Source organism: Barbus barbus (assembly GCF_936440315.1).
Source record: "Barbus barbus genome assembly, chromosome: 50".
Taxonomy (NCBI): Eukaryota; Metazoa; Chordata; class Actinopteri; order Cypriniformes; family Cyprinidae; genus Barbus; species Barbus barbus.
In genome coordinates this window covers 16,303,338-16,330,171 of record NC_136728.1, presented here as the reverse complement: position 1 = coordinate 16,330,171, position 26,834 = coordinate 16,303,338, and positions in this window count along the sequence as shown.

The following is a 26,834-nucleotide window of genomic DNA, read 5'->3' as shown; positions in this document are numbered from 1 at the left end:
CGTTGAAACTTATTTCATTTAGTTTTCTGCTGAAGAAGAGTCTATTTCTGGCTGAAAAATAGCAAAAATATATAAAAAAGAAATAAAATGTATCCATATTTAAAAAGTTAAAAATAAATACACTATCCAAATTTAAGCTGAGTAAATTTGCTGTGAAGTACGTTTGAAAATAGTATTATATTAAAACCGATTAAAAAAATGCACACGCACGGCCATGTCATTGAATTGCTCACACGTAGATATGTCACTGTAATGGACGCAAATGAAAGGACTGATAATGTTAATTACAGCACAAGGTGACTCGCCGGCTCTTGCTTAAGATGGCAGTCGTCGCTTTAATCAGGAAGAGGTCGTCAACTGAGCGAGGTCAAACAGAGGAACCACACGTGAGTTCAGCCCCATAATCTGATCAACTCTCCATCTTCATCCCTCTTTCATACTCAGCTTCTTGTTTTCCACTCTTTCTTTTGAATGTCTGGGTCTGCCAAAGGAATATATCTCTGTAGTTTAGATTGTATATTATATATCAGTATTTGATTTAGTTTATTTTAATTTTACATTGGAAAAAAAAGAAGGCCATACCTTTTATATTTACATAATATATTTACATAAAATTATTTAATAATGTATTTTATGTAAAAATTTAATACTTTTTAATAAATAATAAATATTAAATTAAAATGAATTTAATTTAAATTTCTGAGTTGCACAGAAAAAGATGGTTTTACCTGACTCAAATGTTATCATTCATATAATTTATTCTGTTTAAATATTTGGGTAAGCTATCCCTTTAAAAAACAATGTTACATTTCACTCCAGGGAGGTAGACAAGAACAGGGCAGGCACGAATATCCAAAAATAACAGGCTTTAATAACAGGTAACTTAGAAACGTGTAACATAGACAATAACTGGCAACTGAACTGGAGAAAACTCAGGATTTATAAACCTAGGGGCTAATGGGATAATTAATTAAACAGGGGGCGATGATGAACTTAACAAGACAGGCAAAACTAGGGCAACAACAGAAACTAAAACACAGACATGTAACAAACAATGACTATGGACTTATATTTTTAGATAATTAATACTGTAGATTATACTGTTTGTTATATAATATTTAAATATAGTATATATTTCATAATATAAAATTTTATTAGATGAGATATAATCCATTTTTCATAGACCCATCATTGCTTTATTTATTTATTTAAAAATCATGTTGTGCAGATAAATGAAGAAAGGTCATATCAGACTTGAACAGAATAAATGATCTAAATAACAATTTTAATTTTTGGGAGAACTATCCATTTGAAAGACATGATGACTATGAAATTATATTTTTATATGGTTTATAATGTAGGTAATTATTTATAAATTATCTATTATTCACAAAATATAGTAACAATTTGAACATTTAATTAGACATTTTAAATACAATTATGCATTTATTATTATTATTATTATTAATGATTCACAGACATAGAAGGTCAAACCAGACTCAAAGAATAAATGACAAAATGTAAATTTTTGGGTGAGCAATCCTTTTATCGTTATGTGGGAAGTAAATTTGCTTTTTGTCTTCAACAGAATGAAATAACAGCTCAGGTTTAGATGCACAGTGTGTGTCCGCCTGATCATTTTCCATTTGACGTCTGTGACATTCATATCCGACTCTGACATGCCCGCACCTTGGCTGTGAACAGCTGGCTCCGGAGACGACACAGGTCGGGCCCTGTGATTGGATTGCATTAACTGGATTGAGGTGGGGTCGTGGCCCGCCCGGGTCTGTGTTAATTGCAATGTGAGGATAAGTGATGGGCCCAAGTAAATCAAAGTGAAAGGACCTCTTCTCCTCTCTGTACGTGCCTTGGCTATGCCTTTAAATCTTCAGAGAGGGATTTTAAACCATATTGCTGTCATCTCCGTACTCTCTGTATACTGTCATCACATGGTTTCCCCTCTTCTAAATAAATAATGGGACTTCATAAAATAGCGATGGACTACTTTCATGGATTCCCATGAGGATCAGATGGACAAATATGATTATTCCCACATTGGAATCGCTTAGTTTTTGACCGTCTGACCCTTATAAATGCTCAACAGATAACAAAATTGATTAAAAATAGACTTGCCTTGTTTGTTATGTGAAAGATAATGCTCAGTAGATTTTAGGACACACACATTTTCATAATGAGTCATAAAAGATGTGTATTTGTTGCCACCTACTGGCATAAATGTGCAATCTGAAGAAACGCTCACTGAACGAATCCGCAAATGAATAATTTGAGTCACTGGAATGAATCAAAAACAGCACAATTATGTTCTAATCTAGACAATGTTTGACTCAACAAAACTGTCATTTTAAATGCGTAGGTATCTGGCCAACGTTTAGGCATAAACTAGCATATGAGTAGGCTTAAAGCTAAAACAGAAATTTTTTTACAACAGTTTTTTAATAGCTTTGAGTTACATTCTTGTTAGCTTTGTTTGCTACGTGTAATGTAGCTAACTTCTTTGGAGTGGCGTGGCTACTTGCTAACTTTCTTTTCAGAAATTACAGCTACTTCGTCGTTCTGACATTTTCTCCGAAGTGCTTTTCTTCACACATACTTTCTCTGAAGTGCTGTTTTTCACAGTGACTTAGGTTTGTTCTATTGTGCATGTGTGTATTTAATTCATTATTCATTTGGCCTTACTACTATAGGATCCTGCTTTTACAGGTGCAGTTGTGTATGAAAACACTTTAATGGAAGATGGATCTCTTTTTGAAGTCATGCTGTGTGTAATGTATGAATTTCATTTTCTTTCGATTTTGAATCACATAGTTGTTAGGACACTATCAAGCATTCAGTTAGAGTCACTGTGGTGAAATTCAGACATATTTTTGATGTTCTGAAACACTGTCTGCAGATCTTGTGAATGTAGTTTTGATGCTTGTCCTGTTTGTGAACAACAACAAACGCTCATTCTAAGAAGACGGTGTACTGTTTGCCTGTACATCTAGCGACCGAAAATGCCAATGCAATTTCAGTTGTAAGTGTCACAAGTGCTGTCCATCCCAGAAAATCACTTAATAGCCAATTTCATGCAAGAACGGTGAGGAACGAAATGCTGAGTTATTACTGAAGAAGAGAACAGGAGAGCCCAGAGAGAGAAACAGGTTTGCTCCAGTCACACCTCATGGTCCTGTGATAAGGTATAAAGTAATAACTCGGCCTCTATGAGTTTTTCTAAAGCAAAATCATCTACATTCCCTCCAATGTAGTTTACAGGTGTCTCTGGAGTCTTGTCTTGTGTTGCCAGAGTTTTGACCAACAGCATAAATCTGGTTTAGATTGCATTTTCTTCGGGCCAAGAACTGCTCAATTAATGAAAAAGAGAGCATCTGACTGGTATTTAAATGGATCAGTCATAGTTGATTTAGAGGCGGGCTTTTCTGAAATTGATTATACTGTCTTAATAGATGCTACTGTGAAAAATGTATTCAAATAAAAGTGTGTGGCACACTATATCAGATATTTTCAATGTCTTGCTTTCCATCTATTTATTTTGTACCTGTACAACTTAAACGACTTTACATTTTGGCGAGTCTGATTAAAAACAAATGGCTCTTATGAATCAGAAACATATTGTACAATGCAGCCTGTGTAGTCTGATTCTCGAACAAATTACTTTTTATCAGCCCTTTTTTTGTAGTGAATCAGACGCATACAGAAGTGGGTTTGGGTTCATAAAAAAAGTAGTAAGAGTACAATTTTTCTGCAGATATAGCACAGAAACCAAAGCAGAATGAGCATCTGTGCTTGTGGATATCTAGTTAACAGTGCTGAATACTGTTTCAGACAGCTCTTGTTCTTTTTGTGTGCAGTATACATCAGACGGTCAGTCAAAAGATTTTGGATGGTGCTTGCCAGATCACAGAATTCAGAAAACACCAATGGTAGAGAGTAATAAGACTTTACAGATAATGAAAACAGTGCCACAACAACTCCCTCATGCTAAAAACATCCTCCTCTTCCTGTTTGTTTCTCTAATGTTTCTAGCATACTTTACTGTAACATCATCATATTATAGCAAGTAAGTCTTTCAAGCACTAGTTTGAGCAGTTTAAATTATTTCATTACACATTCAACTTGATGTTGGGGAAAAAACTGTTCTGTCTTTATAGACTTGCATCATCGCATGGGATACAACCCAGCTCTTCAGAGACCTACAGATCTTTCCATTCGCCGTTAAACAGAATGAGCTTCCACGCTAAACTAGCGTCAACACCAATACTTGAGGCTGCCACAGTCTAAAACAACAACAAAATGTGACTCCACAACACCACTTACTTCTTGCATATTATCAACACAATTGCAAAAATGACACAAGCAGTTATTGTCATTTTGCTTACACTGAACTGATCAAAGCGTTTTGCTTTTAGCACAAGCGCTAGCTGCTTTAGATCTGTTGCTCTTTTATCTTTTCAGCGATTATATGAAGTCTGACAGTGTTTTTTTCTCTGCTCTCTTGCCCAATCTGGAATGATGCTACTGTAGAAGATTATTATAACTTTTTTGCATGCCTGGATAGAAGCTGTAATTAACTCAAAATTAGTAACAAAATTATGTGGCGTTTTATGCTATCAGCTTTGTATCACCATCAAAGAAAATGCGTTTTGATGAGTATTTTAGGACCTGAATGCTGTTTGATAAAATATTTGATGTATTCAGCTATGACCTAGACCTGTATACAAATCTTTTTTGTTTTTTTTACTGAAGAAAAAATAATGCTGGGATTAATCACATGAATTATTTTATTCACACTGAAAGGCTTTTCAAAATAATCACAAGACACATAAACCTTTAATGAATATAACTTAAATTTAGGTGATTTATGCAACAAAAAGTGGTAATTAATTTAATAAGCTTTACAGTTCAACAACTTGCTTGACTGTTGGGTTTGTGCATTTAGAAAGGATTAAATGATAAAATAAAATTTAAAGCTGAGAAGGAAATTTCCTGCACGTTTTTTAACCAGGCTTATTGAAGAAACGTGCCTTAGTGTAATTTCTTTAGGTGGTACAGTAATGTCAATCTAGAGCATTAACATAATTTCTGAACTGAAAATTATATTACGCTGCTTCTCGCATGTTTTGCAACATGACATTTCCAGTGAGTGGAGCTTGAAGCACATTCCACGTTTTTTTTCTGGAACAGATGAACGTGAATCTGGCAGCATTTAATTTGACGGTTGTGGTGCAGTTTTTGAAATGACTGTGAGTCATGCTGTTGCTTTTGATCACTTTACTCTATCACTTTAATAATGTGCCACCTACACTAACTCTACCATAAACCTATGGATAGTGTTAACACAAGAAAGATAAAATGAGATAAAAGAGATAAAAGCGCATTTGCTGAGGTAACCTTGACATTTGAGCTTTTGTAAATCGCGTTTAATGAGACTCGTACTCCAGCATTTGCAACACAAGAGCAATACTGCACCAGGTGAGTTACCAAGCAAGTTTACTGCATCAGAAAAGCCATTCACATATGTTATGAGATCAAAACTATATAGTGTGGTGCATGATGCAAAAATAAGACTTTATTAATCGATAATCTGCCGATGTAATCATAAGTTGTGTGAAAAGGAATAAAAGTTGTTGGTTTTGCTGCTATTAGCAGTAATTTCACCTCAAATCTGCACCTAACAAATATATAGGTACACTATAGGTCAACAGTTTGTAATAATTAATAATGTTTTTGAAAGAAGTCTCATATGCTCACCAATGTTGCATCATTTATTTGATCATAAATACAGTAAAAAAGTAATCTTGTGAAACATTACAATTTAAAATACCTGTTTGAAATTTTGGAATATAAAAAAAAAAAATCAATTTATGTGAAGGCAAACTGAATTTTCAGTAGCCGTTCAGACTTTAGTGTCACATGATCTTTCATAAATTATTCTAATATGAAAAAATCTTTGTTTGCCAAACTTTTGACAGGTGGCGTCAGATTTTAGAGTTTTGCAGAAATGTAGATAGAGGCACATTTTCCAATGAGCCTAAGTTGTTTTTATTGCTTCATTTCCTTCACTGAGCTCTGAGGTAAAAGTTCAACGAAATTCAATGTTGTGGAAAAAGATCACGTTCTAGACAGAGACTGTCCAAGGCTGTCTGTTTTTGAGGCAGGAACTGGCTCAGGAGAGTGTATTGTGAATGAACAGAGGGATTTTAGTAGCGAAGCTACAGGGAAACATACATTTCAGCTTTCATTTTAGAAAATCTCGGATTTGCTTGTTGTCAAGCATATCATCCCAGTGTAGATACAGCCGTGTTATTCCCCCTAGTTTTTTTAAATTCAATGGGGTGTTCACTCGAATCTCTCTATAATTCATAGGTCTTTGGTCGTATTCGCTGTTTATGTTTTTTTTTCTTCTTTTGGATGTAACGTCTCTCTCTCTGGCATGTCAGACCCAAGTGCCAGAAATGAAACAATCCATTCGGCCTCATTTTCTCCAGTCTCTTTCTCTTTCTACTCGTGGCTGGAGTGTGTGGCTTTGCAAAAAAAAAAAAAAATTGATTATAAGCGCTGTCGTGACTACCTCTTGCCGGAGCTCTTGGACGGCCTGTGCAGTTGTAATTTCTCAGATGGCAGAATCTCATTTACTCCTGAGCGCGATGTGTATTTCAGAATGTGTGAAAACAAGGCACTCGACGCAGCTGAGAGAGGGGGCTGTCAGATGCCACTCACGCCAGGCTCAGGGCCCTCATCATCCCCTAGTGGATTAACACCTTCTGGCCTGGATCTATGCCGTGCGACTGGCTCTCTCATCCATCTCTTTCCAGCCTCCAGAGGAAAGCTAGTCCATGCATCCGGCAGTCAAAAGCTAGTCTGTGCTTCCCGCAATCAAAAGGCCATGGTTCTGGACAGCTCTTATAGCATGTTATGCTTTTTGTTTTGGTCAGGCAAGCAGCAAAATTACCATTGCTCATACTAAGGGTTAGGGGTTTGTCTAAATAACCTTAAGTATTAAACTTTGATAAACCTGTCACACACAGTTTGTTTTATGCATATGACCATTTTATAACACTTAAAAAAAAAAAAAAGGTTTTATTTAGTAGCGAGAGCAATGAAAATGACTGAAAGGTATTGCTACACCGAATTTCTATAAACTGTAAATTATACAGAACTTAAACCAGTTACTCACCCTTTTGAAGTATTTATTAAAGAACTCCAGAAGATCCAGAATAGGGCTACACTTGTCATGCCGTCATTTGTTTGTGAATCAGACTAAACTGGTGGTGTTGTACTGTATGTTTTTGATTCATGAAGAAGGACCGGTTTATAAGAGTTTTTATGAGGGGGGGTAGGGTAGGGATTGGTGGTGGTGGTGGATAAATAAAACAATCCCATGGCACACTGAAGCACTGAAATACAGGGGGAAAAAAAGTTAAATAATTATACAACACTGTGTCGTCAGTGTTGGCATTGTACACTTGTACTTAACATTATATGAAAATCAAGCTCAAATGGAGTTAACAAGGTTTTTCATCGGCCAATGACAGAGATCTGTGTTTTAGTTACCAGTTAAATACAGAGTCAATTTTAAGGTTTTGCTGTACCTTAGCAGCTCAGTATATTGCTGATCTCCTTAAACCATATTCTGTGTCAAGATCTCTCCGCTCTTGTAACCAATTGCTTCTTTCTGTTCCTCGGTCCCGATGAAGCGCTTATGCACAGGATATTTAAAATGTACAAAAGTATATTGGCTAGATGGCAAATAACCTACTTCTCCGCTCTTCAAACATTAGCCTTTACAGACATAGTGTTTGAGTAAAGAAAACGCTGTAGCTACTATTCAAACATCAGTTATTTATTTACCCTTGCATTGCGAACAAGCGGAGATCTGGCTCCTCCAGGCTGTGCGCAACGCGTCAATCTGAGTGGAGGCGGGGTAAAGTTACAAGGTTTCGCTGAGAGCTTGAAGTTACAAAGTTTTACTGACAAGCTCTTTTTAAAGCTTATCATTGATTAAATATTTGGAAAACCCTCTTTTAAAAAAAACAAAACAAAAAACAAATCTCTAGCTGGAGTGCTCGTGAGGTCCACTCCACTCCAGACTCTTGGCACTTTATCCAGGACTCCAGTTCCCATAATCCTTTGCATGGACTCATCATTTGCATCACCTGTCTCTCATCAGCACTCATCATCAGTTCACAGCTGTCTCACATTAGAAGGACTTTAAAAGTAGCACACACACTCTCTGTCTTTGCTGGTGATTGAATGTTTAGCTCTTCCATGTTTCCATGTCTTCGTTTTTTTGATCCTTGGACTGTTACCTTGTTTTTGATTGATTGCTGCCTGCCCTGACCATTGCCTGTCTTGCAGATTACTCTGTGCCTTGGATAATACTGTTTGCTGGTGTTCGACCCTGCCTGTTTAGACCACGTTTCATAATAAAGCCTTGCATTTGGATCCTCTACGTCATTGTCACGGCTTCCCCTTCATTACAGAATTATAATAAAGATATGAAGTTTGAATAATTTTCCATGGCACACCTGACTGGCCTAGGGTATGGCAACTGCCATACTTTGCCATACGGAAACGCCGCCCCTGTATAAGGGTCATTTGTTTGTAAAACAGACTTGGTTGCATTGTATGTTTTTGATTCACTAAAAGGAACTGGTTCACATAATTCAGAATTGGATTTCGTTATGTAATGTTTTTATTCACCAAAAATAACCTTTTTTTTTTTAAGAGTAAAATGGACAACACTGGTTGTGCTGTACTGTATAATTCACTAAAGCAAACTCATAAGAGTCATTTGTTCATTATTCGGATTACACTATTCACTGGGTTATTTACTGAAAATAACCAATTCATAGGCTGTGTTCGAAATGCCATACTATCATACTACTCTTACTATTTCTGCAGCATCCAGTATGTATGCTGCTCATAGTATGCACATTTTCTGTATGCATGAAATACCCGGATGACCTACTATATTTGCCAGAATCTGCTAAATATAACTCAAGTATACTGAAATCAGTACAGAAGCTGTGTTCTGAATGGCATACTATCATACAACTCCTACTATACTGCAGTATGCTGTGTGAATACTGTGAATAGTATGGGAATTTTCTGTATGCATGGAATGCCCGGATTACCTGCTACGTTTGCTGAAATTTGATGTATGCATCTGAAGACGCTACGTGGGGTATTGTTTCCCAGAATGCAACGCACTCCATGTGACCTTTCATCATCAAACGCGTGAGTGAACTGGAGGCGGGGAATAATAATTATAAATGTTACACTTGTATATGCACGTTTATACATATACATGTAATCTACAAAATATCGCTGTGCATTTAAAAACAATATAATTTGTAGAACATAAATTGTACTTTAATCTCTATGGCACTTTTCCGATCAAGTCAAATGACGTCACCTTTATCTCTATAGCGCTTTATACATTGTTTCAAAGATATTACATAATAATATTAATATTGCAGTAATATAATATATAAATAAATTATATATATAACTAGAATTAATATTTCAATTAAGCAAACAGAATTAAATTCCGATGCAAACAGCTCTAAAAAGAAATGGAGTGTATTTACTCTAAGGACAAATAGACCAATTTGTTAGCAGAGGCTATTTACATTAACTCCGCCCACCAATGCCTGCCTGTGATAAACAGCTCTGCAGAAGACACGTGTATTTCTGTAGAATCAGTGGCGGAGAGAGTAAAAGATACGAACGAGTGATCCGAGTTCGATTTCGGCTTTTGTCAAACTCGTGCAACTACTTTTCCCATCACATACCAGATCAGAAAGGCATTTATTTTCAATAAAAAATTAAGCAAATATTTGAAAAGTGGTGATTAAACACCTCATTAATAATACAGTGTGCTACGCTGTTAGTAGGTTTTTGTCCCAATAAAGTGGCGTTCATCAAATAACATTTATGATAATTTACACTAAAATGTTGTTGTCTAAAATGTTATTGCATACTGTTTTATAATGTACTACAGTATAAATATCTGCCACCTAACTACTATTTACACACCTGTTGCTAAAGAAAATGCTGCTATTTTAATGTAAACATAATTTATCATTATTTGCACTTAGTGTAATTAGATTATATCACTTTTTCCACTGTAACTGCCAAAAATATTGTTCAGTTAAAGACAGCTCATTCAGTTCAGTCTATAGCCTATGTAAAGTTCTTCAATTATGAAATGAGTTCAATTGGCCAATATTGTTTACTAGTATGAAGCCTTAATAACACGCCTTTTTAAAAAGAATAGTTAGCACATTTGTTTGTAAGGTAACAACCTTCACAGCTGTGCTGAATTAATGTTTGTGTTTGTCATGTGACAATTAAGCATACTAATCTGAAACATTTGTTGCTTACTGTATACTGTTACACACACTATTCTTTAAAAAATAGTAGGCAGTATACACTGTGTACTGGGCAGTAAGCAGTATGCAGTAAGCAAGTATGCCATTTCGAACACAGCCAAAGTCTTTTTTTCCCCATGAATCAGACTACATTTGTATGTTCTTGATTCACTGAAAATGAATGTTTTGGAAGAATCATTTGTACATGAATCAGACTACACTGATCTCAATATAAGTTTTGATTCACTGAAAAGAACTGGTTCGAAAGAGTGTTTTGTTCATGAATCATACTACACTACTCACACTGTAGATTCGGATTCACTAAAAAGAGCCAGTTCATAAGAGTGTTTTGTTCACACTGATCACACTATAGATTTTGATTTACTAAAAATAAATGTTTTGTAAGAGTCATTTGTATGTGAATCAGACTACACTGGTCACCTCGGAAGTTATTTTACAAAAAAGAAAACTGTTTAAAAGGAGTCATTTATTATTTTTTTCAGTTCCGGATCATTTGTGGTTTGGACTGTTTATGCTGTACATTTTGGGGATTTTAAGAATGGATATGAAGAACTACTACAGTATTGCGAGCCAGGCTCGAACCTGCATCACCTGCATGAGTGCTGCAGCTGAACGTGTCAGAGCATGTTCACTGACAGTGTTCTTTTTAAAGGTGGAATGAATCATGGTAGAGGACTGCGGGCGGGCGATTTGTTGAACTAATGGTGGGCGAGACATCACATTTTCATGTTTGCGGGCCCAATGCATCACAGAGGGCCACAAGCATTCATCACAGTTCACATCTCCACTGCAGACATTTGCAAAATCTGTGTTTACTCATTATGTCTAGGTTTTCAATTCTCTGTCAGTGAATATGGATTAGATAAGCTCTCTTTCTCCCTCTCTCTCCCCCTCAGCGTAAACCGAGCGAGCGCTTCTAGAGACCGGGATGGAAATTCGGTGTGAAATGTGAGGGCTGTCTGCGTGTGTGAGGGAGCTGACAGGATTTTAGGAGCGTGGAAATGGAAATAAGAAGCAGGCTTTGGATGTGCCCAGCTGCCATCCTGGAGGAAAGATTGGTGTCTGTCGCAACTGGCCCAATTTCAAAATTGCCACGTCCGTTTACCCTCCATCTTTATTTACACAAATCTGTTTTGTCACTCTCTCTTCACCATTTGCCTGGACAGATGCATTAAAACACTCAAAACAATCAAATCTGAAGCAGCCGGTCGCGATGGAGTTGATTGACGAATTGGGACGCTGTTCCCGGCAAATGTGCCGCGAGACAATGAAAAGTACTCGCCGATGCTGGCACAAAGCGAACCAGCGCATCAGATTTCAGAGGCAGAGTGCAGAGTGATGAATAAATTGGACTATCAAATTCATCTGAATATAAATGTGACATGTTTATCATAATATATTTCTTATTTGAAATGGTAGATCTTAATGTCATTTAGTCAATGACGGATTGTGGGCACGGAATCAAGCAGAATCAGCTCTTCAAGCAGAAACTATACCGACTCGCATTATTTGAAGAGCACTTGTTTTTATCAGAGCGATATTTCTCTCGATCTTTCTGGAAGCATTATTTGTCTGGTTTAATGGGTTTGCTTTTTATTTATTTTTTGCAGACTTGTAGGACTGTAGATAATCATTTATCCATTAGCAGCTCTCCACATTCTGTGCCATATGTTATGCCAGCTAAAAATAGTGTCTTTATGGCTAGTGTGTTCATAGACCACCGCAGAGATGACCTACATATGGGTGAAAATCATGAAAAGGTCACGTTTCTGCATAAAACCAAAAGGAAAATAAGAAAGTAGAGTTTCAAAAAGATAATGGATGTTTTTATGATTTTAGCACTGCATTATGTTCTTGAACATGTACTCCCTAAAGTGGGCTATTTATTTATTTACTTTTGATTTTATTCTCCCCCTATTATTCTCATTATATTATCAGTCTACTGTAGGGCTATTATAGTTAACTGTTTTAAAATAAACTATAAACTTTAAATTATATACTTTAGATACTTTAACTTATTTCACTTCAGCTGGTTGGTTGCTAAAGCAGCATTTCTCATTTTCATTCAGTTTATCTTGATGTACTAAAATAACTAAAAAAGCTCAAAATAATCCTGGCGTGCTGCGTAAAAACATAATTTGATTTAATCAGCATAAATGAAAGGTAGTATAAACATTTAATATAGACACTTTTGGACATTTTCTTCTGCATTACAGAAAGTAAATTAAGTAAAATGTTTTCACATGTTAATGGGATTTTAATCCTAACTGTTTTAATTAAGCAAAGTATAATTTCTTATTTTCCCAGACATGATTTGTGCGCGTGTGTGTGTGAGAGAGAGTTATTGGACATAATCCATGTGCACAAACTTCACAAATCACATTTGAAACTGTAGACAGTTTAAAAGTGGAAGGGAAAATCCACTCACCTCGCTGAATGGAGCATTGTTTGTGTAAATACAGTACAATAGAGCACCATATAAATACAGTACAATCAGTTTAGATTTCTGCTGATCATTGAAACATCTAAACAACCTCGTTTACACTCCTCAGTCCTTATATCCTCATCATATATGGATAATATATGATGTCTGCACGTCACATTTACACCCAGCCACAGAAATGTATCTTTGTTAGACAGACAGAAATCCGATTGCATCCATCCTGCTTTAATCGTGTTACGTGCAAATCTGTGAGGTCTAATCTACTTTAGGTGCCACGTAAATTGTCATTATATGCGTTTATGTAATTTTAAATAGACCTTTATATCATTTATGTACATTAGAACCAGAGAGAGACATTGGCAACAACACAAACACTTAAACTCTCAGTTATTTCTCCTTATAAGGGAACTCTCCTAAAATGGAAGATTTCTCAAAGGTTATTTAATTTTACAGTAGCTTTTCAACTTGTTTTTTATTCTGTTTTTTATGTTATCATTCCATTTTATTACCTTTTTTATTTTATTGTTTTTATAAGTTTTAAAATTGTATTTTTATTTTATTTTAAAGTTTGCCAAGAGACACATCTTATTTATTTTTCTTTATTTCTTTTTTCCCCTTTTGTTTTGGTAAGTATTCCATTTCATTTCATTTGTTGGCCAAGAAGCACATTTTTATCCACAGAACGTGACATTGGAGAAAAACACCTTACATTTAAAAAACGTCTTACATTTTAGACTGAAACCATCTAATTTGCTCTCAATAACCAAACTCGCCAGACTTCATTGGAAAATTATTCTTTAATATTTTTAATAATTTAATACCAAACATTGGTACTTTCTAACCTTCCCGAAAACAGCATATCACCAATATAATCATAGCTGGCAACTCCTTTTAATATGCATGTATGTACGGAGAACTGTTGTATAAAAGAAAGACACGGCTCAGGCTTCATTCTGCAGCTAATCACAGAAGTGAATTATTGCGGAGGGTAATAAAGCTCCAAATGCATCGCCTTTGTTCCTCTTATCAGCTCAGTTAAGCAATTTACCTACACATTCTCTCTCTATAATCACCACCCGGCTGCAATTATGCAGTTCTAGAAGTTTCTGAAGAGGATTGTAAAGCGAGTAGATGTCATCAGATACAGCCCTAGAAAGGAAGACTTGAGTGTGCATGCTTAACCATTTAAGATGTTAAGCAGGATATTAATAGGCTTGAATGCAATTATATTAACTACATCCTTTCAAGTCCAAAGCCTTGTATTATCAGAGTAACTTATAAGATCTTGTTCAGATTCTTATTTATTGATTTTTGACTCATCATATACTCATTATTGACTTATTTATAATAGAACCACAAGGAAATAATTTATTATGTTTTAAGGATGTTTTTACTGGAAATCAAGGCAAAATGCAGCTTAAGTAAACGTTTTGGTTGAACATTTGTATTTTTTTAAATAATTTTTATTATCAATTAGGTTATGTTATATAATGTAATATGATATAATATAATTGATTTTAGTGATTTTAAATTATTTTTAAAAGCATAATTTATATTGTTTTAATTCAAAAGCATCGTAATATCATAGTAATTCATAAGATATTGTTTACATTTTAATTTTTGATTATATAGAACTATAATGCAAACAATTTATCATGTTTTAGGGATTATTTCTGGAAATCAAAACAAAAATGTGCATTATGATTTGTTGCACTAGTTGATCAGATTTGAATGTATTAAAAGTCAATAAGTTTTATTTTTAATATCAGTCACGTATATTAGGGTGTTTTTTTTTCTTTTTTAAAATGTTTTAAATAACATTACAATGTACAAAATATATGGTAACACTTTACGATAAGATTCCTAAAAGTACATAACAACGGATTATGTATATATATCTTAGGTAATGTTGATTACAACATTTACTAATGCATATTAAAATCAAAAGTTGTATCTATTAATGTTATTTAATGGACCTGAGCTACACCCCGCTGCCTTAAAGTTTTTTATTTAGTCAACTAAAATATTCCAGTTGACCCTTAAATTAATATTGAGTAATTTAAAATTTCATGTTGACTAAACTAAAAATTTTAAGTCAGCGGGGTAACAAATAATTTTAAGTTGACAACTTTTTGAAACTTTTTTTTTTTACAGTGAGCATGGACTAACAATGAACATTGTTTTTTTATTAATAAATGTTAACAAAGATGAATAAATATTGCAACAATGTATTGCTCATTGTTAGTTAATGTTAGTTAATGCATTAAATATAGTAAACAAATAAAACCTTATTGTAAAGTGTTCCCAAATATATTTGCATTTTAGGGATTTTCAGTATATTTTAAAAGCACCCTTTACATCTTTTCAGGTCAAAAACCTTGTATTAACACAGTAACTCAGATTTTTAACAGATTTTGTTCAGATGTTCATTTAGTGATTATAAAAAGCGATAAAGCAACTAATTGATCATGTCTGAAGGATGTTTTTATTGGAAATCAAGACAAAAATGCATACTATGTGAATATTTTTTCACACTACAGTCATTTGGCGATAGGTAAAAATTTTCCATATACATCTGATGCAATATAGTTTCAGAATCCAGAAGTAATTCCTCAGTTTTTATGCTTTAATGCAGTAAAAAATCTCCCCCGTAAGTCTTCCACCCACAGAGCTGCAGCCTGAGCTTGAGCACTAACAAACTTTATCACTGCTTTCATATACAGCGCTTTGGCGGCCAGCCGGCTTGTATCAGCACAGATTTGTGTATCCGTTGATTCCTGCTTGACTGAGAGGGGTTTTAGTGGCCACCGGGAGGCCTGAGAGAAGCAGCGGGAGATTTTTAGCCACATCTGTGGCCCGCATTTACCCACAAACACAGGTCACGATGACTTTTTGTGGCCTAATGCATCGGGAAATGATCTGCTTGTGTGTGCTTGAAAATCAGTCTACAGTCGTACTAATTACGATGAAAAGTGAGGGACTTCATGTTCTCCCTCATTGTTTTTTCATGTACCTTTTGTTACTTTATCTGCTTGGTTTATGTTGGCTTGTTGTGGTTGCTTCAGGAAAAATACAAATGTGTTGCAGAGGAGGGTGAAAAATAGGAGGATGAGTTTAAAAGGCCTGACTCAAGGGTTTACCGTATATTCCTGCATTATTACTGAGGCGTCCGTACATGTGTTGGAATTCATTGTAAAACAATTCTACATTTTAAGTGAAAAAAATAGAGCTACACTAAAAATAACAGTCAATTGGTTAACAAGTTACCTTATTGTTAAAGACTGCATATATGATTCAACAAGAGGATACATGTAATTTTACTGTAGAATACTGTACAATTATGTTTAGCATAAATAGAAATTACACTATAAAAATCTGTAAAAATCTACTGTATTAATATAATTGGACTTTCCGTATTGATTTGTTTGCATTTTTGAACTTTGCAATTAATTGCGTTGTGTTTTAGGGTTAACGGAAATTTCCATTTGCCAGTATTTTTTTTTTAAGTGTACCTTAATTTAAGGTGAAAATCAGTTATATATTTACTTTTTTATTATAATTTTTTTAAAACATACATTCCTAGAATTCCCTGCATGACACATACGATTTTCTTTTATGAAAAATGTAGGCTTTGTCTCATTTGTAATTTTAGTCATGCATGTTACAGTTTTATTATTATTATTATTATTATACTGTATGTACAGTTGGGCAAAAAAGTATTTATTCAGCCACCAATTGTGCAAGTTCTCCCACTTAAAAAGATGAAAGAGGCCTGTAATTTTCATCAGGTACACTTCAACTATGAGAGACAGAATGGGGGGAAAGAATCCAGGAAATCACATTGTCTGATTTTTAAAGAATTTATTTGCAAATTATGGTGGAAAATAAGTATTTGGTCAATAACAAAAGTTCATCTCAATACTTTGTTGGCAATGACAGAGGTCAAACGTTTTCTGTAAGTCTTCACAAGGTTTTCACACACTGTTGCTGGTATTTTGGCCCATTCCTCCATGCAGATCTCCTCTAGAGCAGTGATGTTTTGGGGCTGTCGCTGGGCAACACGGACTTTCAACTCCCTCCAAAGATTTTCTATGGGGTTGAGATCTGGAGGCTAGGCCACTCCAGGACCTTGAAATGCTTCTTATGAAGCCACTCCTTCGGTGCCCGGGCGGTGTGTTTGGGATCATTGACATGCTGAAAGACCCAGCCACGTTTCATCTTCAATGAATCAAATCAAGTGTCATTTTCCCACTGACATTTGTATAGTCAAATTAACATGTTAATCAGTTGCCATTTCATTATTGACAGAATTAAATCATTACTTATTGATAATTCTTCTCTAGAATAGCAACAAATCATTACCCTCTGTTTACTGGAGGCGTTCCTCAGTAAGACGGAGAAAATGTAGACATCTCAGGCAAATCCCTTCTTATCCGGAGCCGAAACTGGTCACTTTCACCTTGATTGCTTATGCAGATTTGGGAAATGTAAAATAAACATAAATGTAGAAGTCAGACTTTATGATCAAGTTTGATCATATGATTACTTCCTCCACAGAATGCCCATAAATGGCAGCAGTGGAGGGAAATGAGCTTCACGTGTGGGAAAGAGCTGGAGCTGAAAATTGGATCATCCTGTAGAAGATTTCAGGAAGAGGTGGAAGATTTGGAGTTGGGTGAGAAGACATAGTCCATAATTCTGGCAGCACAAACACTCATCTCAATCAGTGATGACCTGCTCTCCATAAATCAAGAGGTAACGTAAAACAAGGTGGAGGAGAAGAAACGGAAATGTGCTTTCCTTTCCCGTCTCACCCTCCCGTTGTCTCGGAAGAGAAAAACGGAAGTCGACAGATCATTCACAACACCAGAGGCAAAGATTAATGGTTTATCCTTGAGAGCAGCAATCAACAAACACATGACGACATGCCTCACTAGCTGCAGCCGTGAAATGTGCCACATGATTTACTAGGCACAATAAAAAGGAAAATTGGCTCTGTATATTTCCCTCTAATTTCATTTCCAGAAGGGGTTTCTTCCAACAAACCTCATAAAATGTATATGTAAAATACATATTTGGATTAATACATGGATTTTACATTTTTGTAGTAAAATATGCACAAATTTAATATAGACTGTTTATGTTGCTAAGGGTGGTTGCTAAGGCTGTTGACCAATCAGAATCAAGGACTTGAACTCAGGAGCGCCTTCAGCTGAGGGTACGCACAGAGATTTTTATTTAAAAAAATTTTTATGAAGTAAGAAAAAAAACTTTAACCCTGAAAAGCACTCTCAAAAAACATTGAGAGCCGGGTCTCAGACAGCACATAAACACTGCATTGAATTCTCTTTCGGGTTTTCCTGCGCTTGAACAAACAAATACACCTCGCCAGTTTAAAAATGCAAGCACAAAAATTAATTCAGCACCCGTGCGCTGTGTTCTGTGCGCACAGTATGCACACAAAGAGCCGCGTCTCACAGCCCTTGAACAACGAATTAAGTTTTGCCTCTTCTTGCGCTTGAACTAACAAATACGTACAAAATTATATCGAAATACTGTCTTGGCGAGTATCCTCGAAAAACTGTCGCTTATGTCTTGAGTGAACCTGAGCAGTTGAGAAAGAAATCAGATGTATATCATTTCATTGGATGCATTGTGTCTTAAAGGGGAAGGGGAAGTCGTGGCCTAATGGTTAGAGAGTCGGACTCGTAATCCAAAGGTTGTGGGTTCGAGTCTCGGTCCGGCAGGGATTGTAGGTGGGGGGAGTGAATGTCCAGCGCTCTCTCCTCCCTCAATACCACGACTGAGGTGCCCTTGAGCAAGGCACCGAACCCCCAACTGCTCCCCGGGCGCCGCAGCATAAATGGCTGCCCACTGCTCCGGGTGTGTGTTCACGGTGTGTGTGTGTTCACGGTGTGTGTGTGCACGTTTGGATGGGTTAAATGCAGAGCACGAATTCCGAGTATGGGTCACCATACTTGGCAGTATGTCACTTCACTTCACTTAAAGTGACCATGCCTAATTTATTACAGCTGCTGTCTGTGTCCTTAATGTTAATCCAAGAAAACAAAAGAGAGAAAATCACTCACTTTGTAGTTTTAACAATAATTAATCTATATTTAAATTATACAGTGAAGACTATACAATGCTATTTTACATTTGATTATTCCGTTTCTGTACCTGAACACCTACAAACTTGAAAAAAAAAAAAAAAAAAACTTAATTTGTATTTTTGTTCTATTTATTTATTTATTTGTGCTATTTACACAATTTCAAAGAGCGCCCACGGGTACAACCTGCACCGGGGCCCCACAGACCCCATTGCTGAACTCAACAGAGTTGTGTGTGAATGGTTTTAATCCACAATGCTGTAAAAACACTTAAAACGAAACATGATGTGACATGAGCAGATCTAAATGTAATGCCACAATAATCACTTTTCCTTTTCACTTTATTCATGACAGCATAATAGATTTAATTTAATTGTGCAAGGACATTATTTGGTGGCATTTTTGCCTCAAGCCCCCATTAATTGTAGACCCGTGGTCAGGTGAAGGCTGTATGATTCAGTGAGAGAGCGGACCAAATGCGTTCGGACAGTTCAAAAGAGAACAGACTCAAAAAAAAAAGAAAAACAAGATGAAATTATGAATGATTGGCATTGCTGGTTCATTGCAAAAATGAATGCCCACAGCTGTGTATGTTCATATTGTGTGTGTGTGTATGTGTGTGTGTTTATATACACACAGATACACTTTATGTAAATTACATTTATATATATATATATATATATATATATATATATATATATATATATATTAAATAATTGTGTATATATGCAGTATATAATTTAATATAATATACTGTTTTTTATTTATTTTCTTTTACATATTTTGTACTAAAGCAAATAATGTCTTTTTTTTATTATGTCTCAAAATAATTACAAAATTACATACAGATATACATTATAGAAATTTGATTTGCATCTTTTTGATTGATGCCTTTTCTCTTTTTCCTTTCCTGCATTCCCTCAAAACCCCCTGAGATGAGAGTTTCCGAGACAATCATTTTGTTTTAAAGACATAATATGTGTGCAAAGGGATGGTAAAAATGCAAACATTACTCGCACAGTTGAGGATCTCAGCTCGCACTGTCACTATGGCAACTGAAAGCTGTTGGAAGTCTATGGAATAGACTTTGTAAAAGTCTTTGTAAAGTTTCACCTGCAATGCTGCTGAAAAAAAAATAAAATCTAAGTGCAGTTTACATGCGCCAGCCTAAAATAGTGAGGCTCTTAATTAAAGTGCTCTTGGCTCAAGGTATCCGTCGATTCTGCGCTTAAAATGATATGACAGGGGAAGTAAATAAATAAGCAAGTAAACTCTGAAATGAATGAAGCTAATATCTGCAGCCGAAAACCGCAGGCAGTTTTAAAGCTCATTGTGGCCGTCGCATCCTCAGGGATTACAGCATCACATTTAAATGCTTTTTTCCAGATAGAAAAGAGTCATCAATCCTGCATGACAAACTTACAGTGTAGTCAGCTCCCTCAAGGCACCGTAACTAATAAAATACAGCTGCTACCTGTCCTGTCCTGTCCTGTCCGCAGCGTCTCCATATCCCCTTGTCAACTTGAGGGTGAGCTGGATAGGTTTTTGCACGGTTGTTTGGCTTCAGGAATATTTATGTACAATTAAACAGTGTAGATATTAGGTAGGCTATTCATGAATTCGGAAATGGGAATTAGAATTAGAGATGGGACTGTGCTTTTCCCATAATGCACTGATGACACACGGCCAATGGAGGGGAGGCTGTGAAGCCATTGTGGTCCTTCAATCAAATGTTTTGAAATTATTCTCTATTAAATAATGATTTTATAGCTATTATTTTTGCTTATAAAATTTAATAAATTATTTATAATTAATTAATAATTAATCATGAGTGTTTTATATTTATTTATATTATATATATTATATAATTATATATATTTATTAAGTATAACCACACACACACACACACACACGTTTGTTTTTGTGAAAAGTGGGGACATCCTATAAACGTAATGGTTTTTATATTGTACAAACTGTATGTGCTGTGTATATATATATATATATATATATATATATATATATATATTTAACTATTATTTTATTATGAAAAACAATACAATATTTTTATTACTATATTGAAATACTATTTTATTAGTTTAATAGTTTAAAAAATGTTTATTACTAAAAGTAATAACAAAAAGTATTTTATTATTTAAATACCTTTAATAAATAAAACGGTATTTAATACCTTAAATACCTTAAAAAAAAAAAAAAAAAAAAAAAAGAGTAATAGAAAATAATTACATTTTATTTAAGAATTAAATGTATAAAGACAAACAAAAAAGACTAAAAAGCTATTAACAATGCCTAATTATACAAACAAACAAATAAAAAAAATAAAATAAAAGAGGACAATAAGAAAAATAAAGAATATTAAGACCATATTAAGGAATTAGCTCTTTAACATTCATCTAGCAACACTATAACACCCAGCGAGTTTTAATTTCTAATAGAATGTATTATTAAAAAATAGGATTTGTATAAAATACAGTAGCCTACATAAAATGATTATTTATTCTACTGAAAGACCTGGCAGACATTCCTTCAATCATGTGTTATCTAACCACATGAGCCTGCGGCACAAATGCAACGGCAGCGAGCGGCAGCAGTAATATGATAATGATTGTCTTTGGGCGCGTATAGATGATGAGTCACATATACAGACGTGACGCAGAGTTTGGCTGCAGGTACTCTGTCTCAACACATCACCTCACGCAGCTGGCCTGTCATAATGTGCGCAGACAGGTGTGTGTGAGACACAATCTAGTCGTGTAATCGCTACAATTACAGGCCAAACAAGGCTTGTGTGATGCCACATAACGGTCGAGGGTTTGAGCGAGAACGAGAAGAATGAGAAAGCATGATCAGTGCTGACAGGTCGGTCTTTTCGTTGCATTTAAGACCTTTTCATGGCTATTTGCGGCTGTCCGTTTCAGTATGTTTACATTATACAACATTGTCATGGTGGGTGTGGGTGAAGTTTGATTTCTGACGTACAATAACCCGTCAGATGTGTCTCACATTTGTTCTGTTCTTTTAAATCCTCTTGTCAATGCATGGGATTGCTTTTTGGAAAAATCCAGCCGCATGTGCAAAACATTTGAATGAAGGACTACAATGGCTTTACAGCTTCCAGTTGCACAGTGTCATTGGCCCTGTGTCAGCAATGCATTGTGGGAAAAGCACAGTCCCAGCTCTATTTCTAATTCCCATTTCTGAATAGATGAATAGCCTATCTCTCTGTGTATATTCACACATACAGTGCTGGGCAGATTGCTTAAAAATTGGAGTTAGTAACGTAATCCATTACATTACAGATTTTAGGTAATGTAATCAGACTACTTTTACATAACACACACACACAAGTATGTATACAGTATGTACATGTATATGGCTGTATATAAAGGGTTTTCTTCAGCATTAACATGTAAAACTTCCACGTGGAACCTTTATATTTAAAAGCCTTTTTTTTTTTTTCACTGGCACTGACGCTGCATGATTTTGAAGCAGTCTGCACAATTAGATCATGTGCAGAATTATTTATATTACTGTCCGGAACAAAAAACAGCAGGCATGGGAAAAATCACTTCACTCAGATCTCGTTTTGTCCAGCAACTGCTTGACGTTCATCAACAATTCATAAGCTGGATGTTTAAAAGAAAATGCAAGCTCGACAGTCCTAAACGCTATGTTTAAGTTTGCTCGGATCCACGTGTCAAGTAATTTGATCAAGGCTTCGGTCAAGTGGAATTTTTTTTTTTTATATCTCCTAGTTCTTGGTACTCTAAATTATTCAAACTTTAGATCATCCACAGTTTTTGTTTGAGCTGCGCAGTTCAAGGATAATCTGATTTGAATGTTGAACGTTCACCCAATCTAATCAAATATCGGCTGAGTTTGCATAAAATTGAAGTTTTTCTACTGTTGACCTGTTTAAATGGCCATAGCACTTTCTGATTTAGATTCAGAGCTAATATATTTAGAGAAAAATGTTATTCTGTGTTTCAGCAGCATATACAGGGACTATGACCTTTCCCTCAATCTTCTCTGATTTGATGCATGATGTAAAGTGTTTTGGACGGCTGCCGTGCTGAAACTTTTCAGCAGCTTGTTGATTTGAGTTGTGACTGAGATATCATAAAGCTTGGCACCGCTTTCCTGGTTCATCGAGGGGAGGAATATATTTATGCAAGGAGCATATGCATGGTAGGGCTGCTATTAACATCATGCAATATTACTCAAAACAAGGTTTGGGGCCACTGTGAGTAATATCCAGCGACCGCGCACAGTCTGTTCTCTACTGCCTCTGCCTGTGCAACTGAAATACTCCAGTAAAATCATCCAGTACTTTGTTATAAATCTTCTGTTTTCACTTCACACTGTTTCTCAAATGTATAATCCAAGCTGAATTTACAACCAGTCAAATGCATGTCCTTTATCTAATTACCAATCAGAATAAGATGCTGAGATGGGCTATCAGAGTGCCCTTCAAAATCAAGGGTATACAGAATGAAGGGCACTTTTTTAGAATGGCTTAAATCAACATCAAACCTGATTAGCGTTTCCCGCATGTCTCCTTATTTAATTTGGTTCAAATAGAGAGGTTGTTCCTGAATACAGTGACATAAGCAGACCTTCGCTTTGTTGTCATCTGTCAAAGTCATGAAAGGCTTTTATGAAAACAGGTCTTTTAAAGGAAAAGTTCATCCAGAAATGAAAACTGGATGACTTTATTTTTTATTTTTATCATGAAACAGAAAGGGAGAAACACTGAAGACTGTGATTGTCAGTCTTTTCCTTGTCTCATATATATATATATATATATATATATATATATATATACCAATTACATTTTCTATAAAATATTTATTAGCTCAAATATATTTATATGTATAATAGTTAAAATACCTTTGTGTGATGTACAGGCTAAAATTTTAATTATATTTATGTTATATAGTGATACTATTTGATCATTTATAATTTTTTTATTTATCATTTAGTTATTGTTTTATTTTTATTTTATTATCTTATTAAATAAATAAATAACTTTTTTTTTTAAAGTATATATTTTTCCCCTAATATTTTAATTTCATATAAACTTATTTAGGGGGAAAAAAATACATGTGTATATGTATGTATGTATGTATGTATTCCTTAACATTTTAATTTAATACAAATTTATTCAGACATTTAAAATGAATTTTATTTAGTAATAAACAAACAAAAAAACAAACATAATTTTATTATTACTCAATTTTGCTTTCTCTTTATAACAACTAACTGGGAATGTCCTCAGAACTTTGATTCATGTTATTGAATCAAGGTTATGTTAAAGTTATGAACAAACATCCTTCCTGCATTAATAAAAGTTATCTGGTCTTTAATAACATCTAGTAACATAATAACATTCAAAACGGTTGCACAAAAACATATTCAATTTTCATAGAAACATTTTTCTGAAACATTTTAGTTGGACGGAATGTTAAGTTCAGATGGTTCAGGGAACATTCAGAAGTAACATTCCTCTGCAAAATGCAAAATGATCAAATTAAACATTCCCTTAATGTTTTCTCTAAATTTCACATAACCATTTTTATTTTCCATTAAAAATTGATGTTTTATTAGCAGTCTCCTAGAATACATGAGTACATGAATTAAATACATCTTTATTTGAGCATGGAATGCGCAGATTTGTGTATCTGCTTTCTGTGTATTCCAGCTTGCTCCAGGTTGCAAGTTTTCTGTGAAATTCTGGGTATGAACACTTGACATTCAGTTCGCTGTCATTCATTGCTCTTCCTGATAGTGAAGTTTGTGCGTGTTTTCAAACTGTCAGTGTTGTTACCCGCGGTCTAAATCACAGGCTAAGCTGGGCTGATTTTTTCCTCTGGTTCTCTGCTGGAGAAATGCTTTGTTTCCTTCTGTGTTTGACAGCTAATGGCACTGTGCCACTCTATGGAAGCTGTCATTCTGAGAAGCATCGCAGAGGCCAAAAAAAGGCAGAAGAAGTGAGGAAATGTTATGCCATATGCTAACAAATATATCTCAGAGGTGAAGGAGCAATTGGAATTGAATGGAGGGATGGATTCAGAGGGGTACGAGTCGCTGAATCTGGCACGTACAGTATTGATCAAAAGCAGCTGGTGCTGATGAGAGAAATGATAAATGTGCTGATGCTGGAACTGTAATGGAAGAGTCATGAGAGGATATGCAAGTGTGATGGCAATTTAATTTATAAGTAGTACAAAACTTACTTATTGCATTTTTTTAATTTGATAAATGCATTTTTTTTTAAGTAATTTACTTAAATCGGTTTTATTGACTATAAAATAATTTTAGAGATGTTTGTTTTACAATAGAAAATGCTGTGCTGGGAGATAAGGACAGTTTCAGCCCAGAGTTCTGCCCTTTTGCCATCTTCAGAATAAGTTTGCAAGTTCTACTGCAGTTCCGCTGGGACTGTGGTGGCCCACAGAGGGGATTGGGTTTTGATTGGAGGCAGGGCTGGATGAAATGAAACAGAGGCTCGGAGGCCGTTCGGCCTGAGGGGAAGGGGATGGGGAAAAGGGCCCGCCCTGCAGGAGCAGGTACCTCAGCCTTTATTACCATCTCCTCGCACATCACCTCATGACAGAAGGTGAAAGACAGAGAGACAGGGGTGGGATCTCATTACCGAGCGTCTTGCGCTCTCACTGAACCATCTATCTTCATCCAATGTAGGCTGCTAAGCATTTTCTTACCACTAATAACCCACAATGGCATTCTGATGTAATTTCATATTTCAGAATGCAACTGTTTTTATTTCTTTGTTTATAATTGTGGATCTTTACTCTTCCAGGTGAGGGCACTGATTGCCGTAATGCAAATTAAACTCTGGATGGCCATTGTGGAACTTAATAACCTCACAATAGCCTTCAGCAAGATAAATTGGGTGGGTGGTGATGGCGCAGTGGATAAGACACATGCCTTTGGTGTGAGAGACCCGGGTTCGAATCCACTGTGAGACACCAATGTGTCCCTGAGCAAGACACTTAACCCCTAGTTGCTCCAGAGGCGTGCAACCTCTGACATATATAGCAATTGTAAGTCGCTTTGGATAAAAGCGTCAGCTAAATGAATAAATGTAAATGTAATAAAACTGTTTGTTTGCCTGTGTGCGTGTGTGTTCGCGCACAAACCATGTATCTACCCATCATGTTATTTGCAAATGAGTCTTGTCAACGTTCACTGTGTACCTGCTAAATACATTTCTCGGGTAAGGTAAAAATTAAACTATTGACAATTGTAGAGGCATGCTGGTTGTGGTGTTTAAATGTCACTGATTGTGGGGATTGGGCTTATTCTGAAGGGGGTTGCTGATTGGCTTACATTCACTGTAAATGGTCAACTCATTTCCACTTGATTTCACGGGAAAGGCTGACAGATTTGTAGGCTAGCATTTACAAGGAAAGCTAGCAATTAAACCATTGAAAGCTATCATTTTTTGCCTTGTAAACCATGTGCTGTTTTCATGATGCTGTTTTGTGAAACGCTGAAGATGTTGAAAAATTAGGGGACACCGGGGCTAATTGTCACACAGAAACCCCAGGAACTTTAACATTTTAAGTCACATGAGAAATACAGTCCCAGTTATTGAAGTTGCGGTTGTTAGATATGAAGTCAATTATGATAAATAGTCAAATTATGAAAATTAGTTGCACTTCTGAGATATATTGCTGATTATGAGATATAAAGTTGAAATTGTGAGCTATGAATAACAATTATGAGAAATAAAGTTGGATCTTTAAGCGATAGTCAATTATGAGATATATAAAGTTGCAATTGAGAGCTATGAAGTCACAATTATTAGAAATAACTGTGTATGAG